Source organism: Pan troglodytes, chromosome 7 (assembly GCF_028858775.2).
Source record: "Pan troglodytes isolate AG18354 chromosome 7, NHGRI_mPanTro3-v2.0_pri, whole genome shotgun sequence".
NCBI classification, from domain to species: domain Eukaryota; kingdom Metazoa; phylum Chordata; class Mammalia; order Primates; family Hominidae; genus Pan; species Pan troglodytes.
The window spans coordinates 61,827,749-61,841,224 of record NC_072405.2 but is presented as its reverse complement, the minus strand read 5'-3'; positions in this window follow the sequence as shown (position 1 = coordinate 61,841,224).

Genomic DNA, 13,476 nt, shown 5'->3' with positions numbered 1-13,476 from the left:
GGCAGAATTTTACAATTTGAAATGACAAAAATTGGTCTAACATGATCGATATTGAGAAATATTCAGGTATACTTACTGGACTTTAAAAGATAATTTTAAAATCTATGAAAAGTTGAGAAAATGATCAAGTTTTATAAGAGGAAATGCAGTTAAGCTGAATTCACTTCTCCATGGCATCATATAAAGCCAGATGACAGTGAAGCAATGCCTACAAGATCTTTAAGGAAAGAAAGTGTGAGCAAATAATTTTTTATCTAGCCAAATTAGATAGGTTTTAAAATAGGTTTTAATACATAAAAGCTCAGAAAATACTGTTTCCTGAGCCATTTAAAAAAATAACACAGGAAAAACTTCAATAAAACATAAATTGGCTAAGGAAGCCAGAGCAAAGGTAATAGCAGTGAGCATTGATAATATTTATCTGTAAAACTAAGATTAAAGAAATATGAAAATTAATGTGACAGAATATAATGGAAATGTATATGCCTTGAAAATGTGGAAATGATACATATACTAGTATATGTATATGAAAGAGAAGGTAGCAAAAAAAGTGTGAAGTGGCATAGTTTTGCTAATTGCCTAATTTGTAATGTCTGGGAATCAAAAGTATCACATGAAGTTGCAAAATCAAGTATTTAAATCATAAACATGTTTCACAGTTCAAAGGTGAACACTAAGAAATATATTGACTAAAACTTGGCAGTGGAAGGAGAAAAGAAATATGCTAATTTTTATCTTACTTATAGAGAGAATTGTATTAACATCCTATTGTTGCTCTAACAAACTACCACCAACTACCACAAACTTAGCGACTTAAAACCACATAAATTAGGCCAGGCGCGGTGGCTCATGACTGTAATCCCAGCCCTTTGGGAGGCCAAGGCAGGCAGATCACGAGGTCAGGAGTTCAAGACCAGCCTGACCAACATGGTGAAACCACATCTTTACTAAAAATACAAAAGTTAGCCGGGCATGGTGGCATGCGCCTGTAATCCCAGCTACTCAGGAGGCTGAGGCAGAAAAATCACTTGAACCCAAGAGGCGGAGGTTGCAGTGAGCTGAGATCACGCCATTGCACTCCAGCATGAGTGACAGAGTGAGACTCTGTCAAAAAAAAAAAAAAAAAAAAAAAGAAAGAAAAAGAAAAGAAAAGAAAAGAAATAGAAACTATACAAATTTATTATCTTATAGTTCTGCAGGTCAGATGTCCAAAATCAATTTCACAAGGCTAAGGTCAAGAAGTTGGCTGGGCTGCTTCCTTCTGGGGATTCTGAGGGAAGAATTCATTTCCTTGCCTTTTTTAGTTTCTAGTAGCCACTTGAGTTCCTTGGCTGGTGGAATACAAGTGGTCACTAGAAACTGAAAAAGGCAAGATGGACCCTTCCTCCATCTCCAGAGTGTATCACTCCAATCTCTGCTGTGTCATCAGATCACCTTCTACTCGAATCTGACTCTTGCCTGCCTTTTACAAGGGCCTGTGAGATTACATTGGGTCCCCTGGGTAACCCAGGTTAATCTCACCATCTCATGATCCTTACATTACTGATAGCTACAAAGTCCCCTTTTCCATATACAGTAACATTCACAGGTTCTGGATGTTAGGACATGCACATATTTGGGGGGCACTTATTCAGTTTACCAGAGAAATTATTGTGTATTTTCTTCAGAAGCAGACGATTAAGGTGAGTTTATGTAATCGTGATTATGAGGATAAGCACTTCACCTTTATAAGCATTGTTATGGACTAAAATGTGTCTACACAAATCTATATGTTGAAGCCCTAACCCTCAATGTGACTGAATTAAATGAAGTCATAAGGATGGGGCTTTAATTTTATAGAACTGGTGTTTTTACAAGAAGAAGAAGAACCACCAGAGCCCTCTGTCTCTTTTTTTACATCCGTGGAGATAAGGCCATGTGAGGACACATCGTGAAGGTGGCCATCAAAGAACAAAGGAGAGATGCCTCACCAGAACCCTCCTATGCTGGCACTTTGATCTTGGACTTCCAGCCTCCAGAACTGTAAGAAAATAAATTTTTGCTGGTGAAGCCACCCAGTCTGTGGTACTTTGTTATGCCAATCCTAGCAGACCAATATAAACAGAACCCATTCTAAATATCAGAGGAACTAAATACAAAAACAAGAAAAAATAGTACCCTATATTATTAGAAGCTGCAAAACAAAACCAAAACTTTGCAAAACCCAGAAAACTTAATGCAAAATAATAGGAGAGAATTAAGTCAAAATATGTCTGTGAAATTAATGAATACAAATGGGCTTAATTTACCTACAAATACAAAAATATTTTCAAATTGAATTAAAAAGCAAATCTCAACTCCGTGCTATATATAAGGAACACTCCCTAAATAAAGGGATTCAGAAAAGTTGCAGATAAAAATGATAAAACATTACACTAGAAAAAGGCAAAGAAAAAGAAAGCAGAGGTAGTGATGTTGTCCTAACACAAAGGATTGAGGACTGAGTTGTTAAATCAGAGTTCCACGAACCAGACAATCTACTATATATCAAACTTTATTAGTAATTTCCAAGTGACACAGCTATAGCAGCCAGGTGTCCAGGACATTCACATGTTCACCAGGTCCCTTTTGCTTGCACTGGACATACTCTCTGGCCAACTCATAAGATGATATTTCTAAATGAGTCTGTGGTTACCTTGCTCATGCATGGCAAAGAGCATTTAGGTTATGAAATGCCTTTATTTTATCTCAGATTTATATAATTTACATAACTTATGTGATATTTTCCAGGAGACATGGCTTGTATGTCCAAAGATTCTCAAGTTATTTACCACAAACAATCCTAGAACAGGAACATCCTGCTAAAAGCATTCAATAGATAAGGACTCTTTTCTTAGCTATTTCAATTATTCAACGTATTTTCTAGAGCATCTTTTAAGGTATGTTTACAAGGTGATTAGACTGAGCTAACTGCCTCCTTTATTTCCAAGGAGTTTCTCCCAAATCCTATAATGAAGAGAAATGGATTGCAGGATAGTTGCTTAACTCCATCCTTCCCAGATGTTAATACCAGACAAGATGAGATGTGGGACAGAATGAACTAAATTAGCATTTATAAGTGAAATGTGCAGTGAAAACATAACAATTGTGAATAGCAATGCATCAAAAAATATGGCAATAACATTCATAAAACAGAAATTACAGAAGACACAAGAAACACAACTGTGGTAAGGGAATTTAGATCACCTCTTTCTTATATGATACATCAAGTTGACAGTAAATAAATAAGGATATAAAAGACTAAAATACCATGGTTAATAAGTACATGTAATTGACATTTACTAAACTCTGTATCCTTAAATTGGAGAAAATATCTTCTTTTTCAAAAGCTCATGGAACATTCACATTTCCCATCTATTGAGCCACATAAGTAAATTTCAATATACTCCAAAACAGGAGAAAAGAAAAAAACTCAGACAATTTGATCATAGTCACATAAGAGTAGAAATAAATTTTAACAATTAGAAAACAGAAAAGTTTCTCCTTTTGAACATTTACATTTACAAAACTCTTAAACAACTCTTGGATCAAAGAGGAAATAGAAACCAAAATTAGAGAATTTCCTCAGAGCGAGATAACGAAAATATTGTGTTTAAAGACCTTTGAAATAAAATAAAGTGAGAATTCAGAGGAAAATTCAAGCCTTACATACTTTTAACTATTGGGAAAAGGAAGAAATAAATTACCCTCCAAATGGAAAAGATGGAAGAACAGGAATAGATTAAGCTGAACAAAAACGGAAGAAAGGAATTAGTAAAGGTAAAAGCAGAAATTATGAAGCTTTTAAAAAGAAATACAATAGACTAAATTCAAATCTGGTTCTAAAAAAATAATGAGAAATGATAGAATAGATAAAACACCGTGTTTGAAAAGGGGAAAAATTTCAAATATAAAAATTAAGTAATCATAAGGAAAGAAGAAACTATAGGATGATAAAATTTGCCAAAATTAACACCAGAAAAGATTTTCCAATTTTTTTTCTGATTTTTTTTTTTCCAATTGCATTCTGGTAAAAAGAAGAGCAGATTCTTATTGAACCTATGCAAAAATCTATATGGTCATTAAAAAGTAGAGAGATTCAATAAGAGAAGTGAATGGTGTGGAGAATGAGAATCAGATGTCAATTAAAAATGTTTAATTTCCTTTTATAAAGTTGGAGTCTACTAAATTGCTACAGGTTAAGAATAGCTCAAAGATATCTAATGGGTGGTATGCAGGTAAATGTTTAACCACCGGCTCTTTAGAAAAAAAGAAAACAAGACCCTGACTGATAGCATTTGCTAACTTCTGTGGTTTCAATACTTGCCTGTCATGGCTGAGTCAGCAACCGATGTGATGTTACCGAACGCAGCACACCATTATACAGTACCCGCCACGTCCATATAATAGACATCTCCAGAGCACAGACTAAAGCATAGTAAAATAGTGAGGAAGTGATTCATTTATTTGTTTAATACCTTTATTTATAACGTAATTTATTAAGACAACATAATAATATGATTTTATAGTATTTTATAATATAACATATAATTAACATTTGTATAATTTAATTTTTAGTAGAGTCTGTTTTTAACAACCAGAACAAAAGATTCCCAAATGCTAAAGCACACTACTTACTTTAACTATGCTTTGATTAAATCACCCCCCTCTGAGAATTACAGGTATACCTGCACTCCTGCCCAGTGATGTATACACACAATTGCAGCATTGCTTGTGATAGCAGGAGATGAAAACAATCCAAGCTTCTATTTGTGAAGGACTGGTTATATAAACTCTGGTATAGCCTCACAGTGGAATACTCTGAAAAAGTTAAAAAAAATTTTTTTTAAATTGAGAAAACTGTGTCTCAGTCTAGAAATATCTCCAGAATGTACAACTACATTAAAAAAAAAAACATGGTGGGGAACAATTAATACTTTTATGTAAAAAAGTAGAGTATGTAATTTTATTTCATTTGCGTAAAGAAACACAAAAACACATGTAAAAGAAACTGAGAAAGTAGTTTGCTTATATGAGATAGGAGTAGGATGGGAGGAAAAGGATAGAATAGGAGAGAACAAAGCTTCCAAATATCTTTGTAAATAGTTTTGACTTTTGGTTCATGTGAACATATTAGCAAAACAATTAACAATCTTTTTTTTTTTTTTTTTTTTTGAGACAAGAGTCTCACTCTATTACCCAGGCTGGAGTGCAGTGGCATGATCTCGGCTCACTGTAATCTCTGCCTCCTGGATTCAAGTGATTCTCCTGCCTCACCCTCCCAGGTTGCTGGAATTACAGGGGCATGTGCTCATGAACGAATAATTTTTTGTATTTTTAGTAGAGACAAGGTTTAGTTGGACAGGCTGGTCTCGAACTCCTGATCTCAAGTGATCCTCCTGCCTCGGCCTCCCAAAGTGCTGGGATTACAGGCGTGAGCCATCACACCTGGCCAACAATCTTTTGAAACTAATAAAAGGAAATCTTGCTTGTTTTGACCTATACATAATGTTTTTTATTGTTCACCATCTAAGCTTGATAAATTATCCTATATAACAAAATGTTACTTTCACATGTTTCATGTAATCCTGTTCATATCAATTATTTTTCCCCAAATAAACATATTTTCAGTATTCACTTATTCGATATTTTTCTTTTCATTGACTGTGGAATCGATGAGTCTTTTCTTCTACTTGCTTTAGTTGTCCAAATACAGTCTTTTTATAGAGAAGTTCAACATACTAATATTGATGCAGTTTTTCAAAATTGTTTCCGTTGTGACCATTTGTTTCTGGTTTAAAATTACATTAGGTAGCTCTTGCACAATGAAGACAATGAAGCCACAGTTCATGCTTCAGTGTTAAAGAGAACACTTGACAGTCTTCTCACATTTTAATTTTACTGTTATGACTCATCTCTGCTTTCATTCAAACTAAAATTTTTGTGCAACCTGGGAAGGTGAAAAAAATCACTGGGTTGAAATTCAAGAGGAAGATTCTATTCCTAGTCCTCCATTTATTAAGTGATCATGGTTATAGGGCTTAAACTCTTGGAACATGTTTTCTTAATTATAAAATAGGGATAGTCCGTTTTTTTCTGCGTAAAGTACAAGGAAGATATGACCAAATATAAGGCATTTTTTATATGAAGTGCCTTGATGAAAGCAAAGACTCAAACAAATTTATGATATTATTATTACCATGACCACAGAGGTGGCTTAATATGCTGCCTAGATTTTGAAATATAAAAAATTTCAATATCTTCTAAATAAAGCTGGATTCAAATTTTGCTGTGTCATTGAAAGTGTTTATGCCAGTTCTATCTCTGTTTATTTTTAATCTCTTTACCAAGAGTAATATTTTATAGCACCTACCCCCTCTGCTGTTTGAACGTCCTTGTTTTCACATTGTGTTAAACTGTGAGTGGGGGGCAGGAATAAATCACATAGAATTCACCTCTGTATCACCTGAAACATGCTTGCAATTATCTCGTTCTTTCTTAGGGTAGATTATTCAAACATTCTCTATTCTGTTTTTCTTTTCTTGTAGTTTGTAGAACCATGCTTTGATCTTCTTTCTAAATATGTTTTTTGAGTGCAGTCTAAAGCTTTTAATTTGAATGGCACATGCTGTGAAATGCTAGAAACTGAAGATCTTTTTCTTATAAGACAAAGGAGTCAGTAGAGGTGATATTATTAGATGTCATGAGCTACTGAGGCTTCTCCACTGAGAGGATTTTTGTTTCTAGACTCTGAGTGCTAACTGAATAATTGTTAACTTTATTGCAAAATAAGTAAAATTTTGAGCAATCACTGCCTTCAGATACAAAGCTTATTGCAAGTATAATTGCCTTCGGAGTCATGAACTCCTAAGTTTTGTTAAACTCAGTGAATTTATTGATCTTAATAAATATGCACAATGCTATGTGGGATCCAGAGAAATCCACCAACCAGTTTTCTGTAGACTTGGGTTCTACCATTTTGGCCATAATTATACTTCAAGATGTATGTAAGAAAAAAGAAAATAAAATGCTGTCGAAGTTGGTAAATTAAATATAACCACTGTCTCAAGGTAATGCTAGCTTTCCAACACATGCTTATATTCTATCAGCACTTTTTCTGGTCCCGAGCCCATCCATTCTCCTTTGCTTCTTTAATGTGAAATGTAACATATAATTTGTCCTTTGTTTTTTTTGAGACTGGGTCTCACTATGTCCCCAAGTCTGGAGAGTAGTGACACTGTAACCTGGAACTCCTGGGCTCAAGCTGGAACTACAGGTGGGCACCATTCCTGGCTAATTTTTATTTTTATTTAATAATTTTTGATTTTTTAAAAAATATTTTTGTTGTTCAGGGCTGGCCTCAAAAGATGCTCCCTCATTGGTCTCTCAAAGCACTGGGATCATGGCGAGAGCCACTGCGCCCAGCCTGCCATCATTTTTAATTCATCCAATTAATTTATGCTTTGTAGATGCCAGAAATTGTATTGGAGATATGAGTAAAAGTATCAGTATGAATATTTGTTAAATAAAAATGCTTTTCTCTCTTTGCATACAGGACAGTGGGTTTGGTAAGGTTGAGGGTGATCAGACTACTTGCATGACCAGACCAAATTCTGGGGGACTGAGCACTGTGGGTTTGGTAATAAAGACCCACCATCCCAGGGTGGTTTGTCTTCCCTCTGCAGAAGCTGACAGCATGGCTGCCTTGTCAGGGCTCTTTCATGCCAAGGAGCCAGGTGAGTGGGGAGGAAGAGTGTAATGTCTGCTGGTTGCCCAGGCTACACTCTGGAGATTCTGCACAGCCTCTCCCGGCCCATTCAAGAGCAAGGCAAAATCCAGCCATTCAGGGACTGAGGAGTCCCTCAGTCCCACGGAAGCCAGTTATTCTCCAAACTAGCAGTCAACCAGTCCCTCTCTGGGAAGTGCTTTTGTGCATCTGCCCTAAATGTCCTTGCTTGCTGGATTGTGCATCAGTAATTATAGTAATTCCTGAAGATGAAAAGCTCCTGGCCGTCTTGCTCTCCCTGCAGACTCATGTCTTTATCCATAAACTGAAACTGTAAGACAGTCATCTGAACCATGAGCAACACTTTCATGTAAAGAGTGTGTTCAAGCCCTTTAAAATGGTTTTTTGATTCAGTTCTCAGAAGTTGAAGAATGGAAAGTGCCTACAGCTACAGTCCAAACCAGAATTTTCAAGTACAGTGAAGGCGGGAATGATGGAAGTAGAGAGGCATCCACTTGTCCTCCAGACCCACTTGAGGGGGATCATATCGGAGCGGGAGAGTCAGTTCAGGCAATGTTTGTGAAAATAATCCTTGGAGGGGTCTGATCTTCCCACCATGCTTCTTCTAAGGTAGATGAGGAGCATCCCCACACTGGGAAAGAGAATATAATTCCCAGAAACAGTCTTAGTAACCACTAATGTGAGGTATTGATAGAGGCTTGGGTAGGGGTAGAGGATCCTCCTGGACTTGACAGAAAACAAACCAAACAGAGAGAGAAAAAGAAAAGATCCCTTGGAACTTGAATATGTCTTTGCAAAAGGATTATTTATTTATTTTTTAAAAAATTACCTTAAGGATTATAAATCATGCTGCTATAAAGACACATGCACACGTAGGTTTATTGTGGCACTATTCACAATAGCAAAGACTTGGAACCAACCCAAATGTCCAACAATGATAGACTGGATTAAGAAAATGTGGCACATATACACCATGGAATACTATGCAGCCATAAAAAATGATGAGTTCATGTCCTTTGTAGGGACATGGATGAAGCTGGAAACCATCATTCTCAGCAAACTATCACAAGGACAAAAAACCAAACACTGCATGTTCTCACTCATAGGTGGGAATTGAACAATGAGAACACATGGACACAGGAAGGGGAACATCACACACTGGGGACTGTTGTGGGGTGGGGGGAGGGGGGAGGGATAGCATTAGGATATATACCTAATGCTAAATGACGAGTTAATGGGTGCAGCACACCAACATGGCACATGTATACATATGTAACAAACCTGCACGTTGTGCACATGTACCCTAAAACTTAAAGTATAATAATGATAAAATTTTAAAAAAGTAATATATCGTTTTGTAAAAATTCAAATAATACAGGCATTACAGAGAATAAAGAGTGAATTTTCCTTTAAAAAAATTGCCTTAATTTAATTTGTCTGCAAAAGGATTTAGAAAAAGTTATTTCGGAAATTCTTTTACAGAGAACCTTATGAAAAACTCAACTTCCTACAAACTAGGCAGATAGAGGCTGATCAGCTGAGACACAAAGTGGCTTTGCCATGTGTGACCCATGGCCTGGCAGCACTGGAGCAGCTGTCCACTGCAGCAGGAGCCTTCTCTCCCTACAGTCACCAATAAGGATGACCTTTGGTCAAAATCCAGGCTAGTGATGACCTATAGTGTGTGGAGTTGGCTGTGTTTTAACCTCAGTGGAAACATACTGAATTTCAATGAGTAAAGGGGAGAGTAACATCACACAAGCCAAGAGCCTGAGACCTTGTCTACCAGAGGGAGGGCACCTCCATTCCAGAGAGCAAAATTCTCCCATGGCCAGCGGCAAGGGGTGCTTTTTGTGTTCCCACAGTTGTGATATAAAGTGGGGAGTGGCCCTGGGCAGTGAAAGAAAGGCAGGTATGTTTCGCACTAGCCATGTGGCATACCCCTACCCTCTGCCCCAGGTTAGGAGTACCTTCAGCAGAGACTCTAAGGCCCAGTGGGTCTTTGCCCTTTCACTGTTTTATTGTCTGTTCATTTCTGTTCTATTGCACAAATATAAAACATAATTTTAATTATAGATAGTACTGGTGTCTCCAGTGACATTCTCTTTGCCAAATAACTTATTTAAGTTCTTGGACATGTGGACACTGTTGATCACCTCTCCATCCTGAAATTCGTTCTTCTCTTGGTTTCTCTGCTTATGTTCCTCCTTTTTCATTGATGCCTGTTCTTCATCAGTGTTCTTTGATAGATCCCTATTAAAGCGCATGCTTTCTCCAGCATTTTCTCATCAGCTTGATTTTCTTGTGATGTTCACTTTCCATGCCCTTATTCACCTGCATGGCTCTGCCTTGTGTCTCTCCAACACAATCTGCCCAGCATTAGACAGCCCTGGACCACGCACACAAATGAATGCCTCACTGATGCCTCAAACACAGCCTTCCAAACCCAAGCTCATTATGTTCTTTCTACAGCTTGCTGTGATTCCTCCTGTATTTCTTATTTCAGTTAATGGCACCGTCATTCACTTGGTCACCCAAGCATAATCCTAAAGTAATTCTAAACTCTTTCTCCTCCCTAACTTCCATATTCATCCAGACCATTTCTTGTCAATTTAATTTCCTACACAGTTCTCAAAACTACCCTATCCTCCCCAATCTGCTTAGCAATTGTGTTGTTTTAGGGTTGATTCATCTCTCACCTAGATGGTTAGGAGAGCTTTACTACTATTCTCTGTCCAAAGGTGTCCTCCTTGTGTCAGTCAGGGCCACTTCCACCACACGGTCAGCTCACGATCCCAGCACAGCCGGGCCTACCTGCTCTTCCCTGAGTCTGCGCCCTGGCTGTCCTGATGCACCACTTTCCTCCCCCCACACCTTCTGTAACACTGCAAGCCCCACACCACCACGTGTCAGGCTCTCACACCTTTGCACATGTGCCTCCCTGCCTTTCCTTCTTGATAAAATTCTTGCTTAAATTCTGATCCCTACCTTAGTGTCATCTTTCTTCTACTACCAGAGATAATCTCAACTTCTTTTGAAATAATTCTGCCCATACGTCTGATGTGCCATTCATTGCTTTGTGTTGCCAAAATTTCTCTCACTCCCCAACTTAGAGTCTGACATGTGACTGGCATTGACTTTTCAAACCTGTGGATTTAATGCAGTCAAGAATTTCAGTATAAGCAGTTCCAAGTTTAAGTCTATGGCCGTGAAAAAGTCCTGGTTGCATGTTGTCTATGTCACATGCAGATGCGCGGCACCTTTAGCTGGAACAGCACATGATTCCGATTCAATTTGGAGCTCCTCACACCTCCTCATTCCCTCCAGTATGTTCACCAAACTAAAGACAAGTGATACTTCAAAGACCCCAATCTGGGCATGCCACTCTCCTGCCTGAGAGCCTTCACTGGCTCTTTATTACTCTTAGGCTGAAATCCAAAATCTTTGACATTCTTGACAAGGCTCAGCATGGTCTGCACCTTAACTGCTCTTGATCACCAGGCTCAAGCACCTCAGCCTCGTCAGGGTGCCACAGAAATGCCCCACTCTTGACCATCTACATTCTTCACATATGCTGTGGAATGCTCTTTCTTCCCCCTCTCCTGGATAACTGCCATAACTGCGATCCTTAAATATCAGCTTCAATGCCATTTCAAGAAGGGCTTCCCTGATGTTCTCTGACTGAGCAGGGTTCCCAGACACCAGGTCTTCTTCAGGGGATCTGCACACACGTGTAGACTACACTGCACCTAAGTGTGCAGTATCTCACAGTATGCTTCACACCGAAGACAAGACTGATTTGGGTATTTATTATAACAACTTGCTGACAGATCTAAGTAAAGTGCCTTATGAAAGGGATGCTATTTTTAAATTTCATGCAAATTTGCTGCACTGGCTATCGCTGTTTATTAAACACCTTTTCCACATAACATTTGCCAGAGTTGGATGAATTTAATTGTTATTAATTATTTATTAATTATTCCTAACATTAAAAAAAATTTAGATCCCATCTGTCACACTAGCTTCACATCCTCTTTGAGAAGAGATTGTCTCTGTGTTGGTATTGTTGTATCCCCAGAGGGTGCCTTTTCTTCAGCCACTTGGGGATACTCTGCAATATCTGCTGAGTGAAGTGAGCTGAAGCCAGCTGCATCCTGGCTCAGCAAGACTCCATTGGCTGCACTGGGGTCTTAAGCTAATGAAGTTGCCCCCTCCGGCTCTGCACTCATTGCTGCACAACAATATCTGTTGTTGGAGCCACAAGAAAGGGAGTTAATTGCAATTTACTGGTGGGTTATCTAGTCTACCTAACAAAAATGTCAAAGCCACCCACTACCCAGCATGCTCCTTGGCATTGTAGCATTATCCAATAAAAATCTCCACATTTTCATCTTTAAAAGTGCTTTCCATGTACTTAGTTATAAACATAGTGTTTGCATTGAGTAGAATGGCCAAGTATAATCACATGTGCTTTATATCAGTGTGTAACAGTATATAGCATTTTAGCAGTTTACTTTTCCTTTCTATTTTATGAGCTTTTATCTGATATTATGATAAAATTGCATACTCCTAAGAGCATGACTCCACAGAAGCAGCCATACTTCCTGGATTTAGAGACTCGAGTGGGTTCCCCTGGCAACTTGAGCCACCTGAGGGCTTCTCAATGCTCTGTTCATTTTGTCTTCCCTTTATTTTGGCCATTAATTTGGTAAACAAGAAAGGTAAGAGTGCTCAAATGAAATAAAACTACTTTTATCATAATTAGTCTTGTTTTGCCTTCAAAAGACTGTCTCAACTAGAAGAGGACTTTTTTTTAAATCAATAATGAGAATGAGAACCTCCTATTGTAGTTTAGAAACCCCAGGCTGGTCTTGTACCCCTGCTTTTGTTATGGAAGGAAAACCCCTCTGCACTCATGATATATGTGAGAAATGGAGTTCAAGAGTCTGAATTGTTGAAATTGTATCAACTTGGTAACTTCTTTAAAGGTTTTCACCTGTTTACAATTTTACCTAAATCTTTTCAAATAATAACTTTTCCTTTCTTTTTTCATCTTTGCTGAATATCCCCTTCCTAAATGTATTTTGTCTTTGGAGGGTAAAAGTGGCTCTGTATTTGTCCCCTTATATGAAATAGTTCTATTCAATAAGCATATGGCAAGAGCCATATGTGTTTGAACCCAGATCTAACATTACCAGCTGTGAGAGCCAGCTGTGAGAGCCACCTGTGCACTAACCAAAGAAAACAACCAATGTGGTAAACGAGTACAAAAGAAGCCTAGATAGAAAATACGGGCACCTTCAAAAACGTATAGCACAAACACAATTGTATCTTTGATGCATGGAATCACAGATAAATAGACAAATAGGTAATAGATAAAAAGATAGATGGATAATTTTGAACTTCCCACTTATTTCCTTTTGACATACTATTTTTACTTTCTTTTTAACACGGATACCACTCAGTTTTTGTTAGTCTCAAGTAAACTATTTGCTGGGTTTGTTTGGGGGCAGCATGGGATCACTGTGGCAGGAAAGGAGCTCCCAGACATGTGGGGGAAGACTGTCTGCCATCTTCCTTATGAAGAGGGCACCCTTAGACAGGCGGAGGTCTCAGCAGGTCTGATGTGTTACTGAAGGAGATGTGATCCTTCAATGACAGTTTGCAATCAGACTTAAAAGAACTCTAAGACTTGATAATAATTTTCAAAA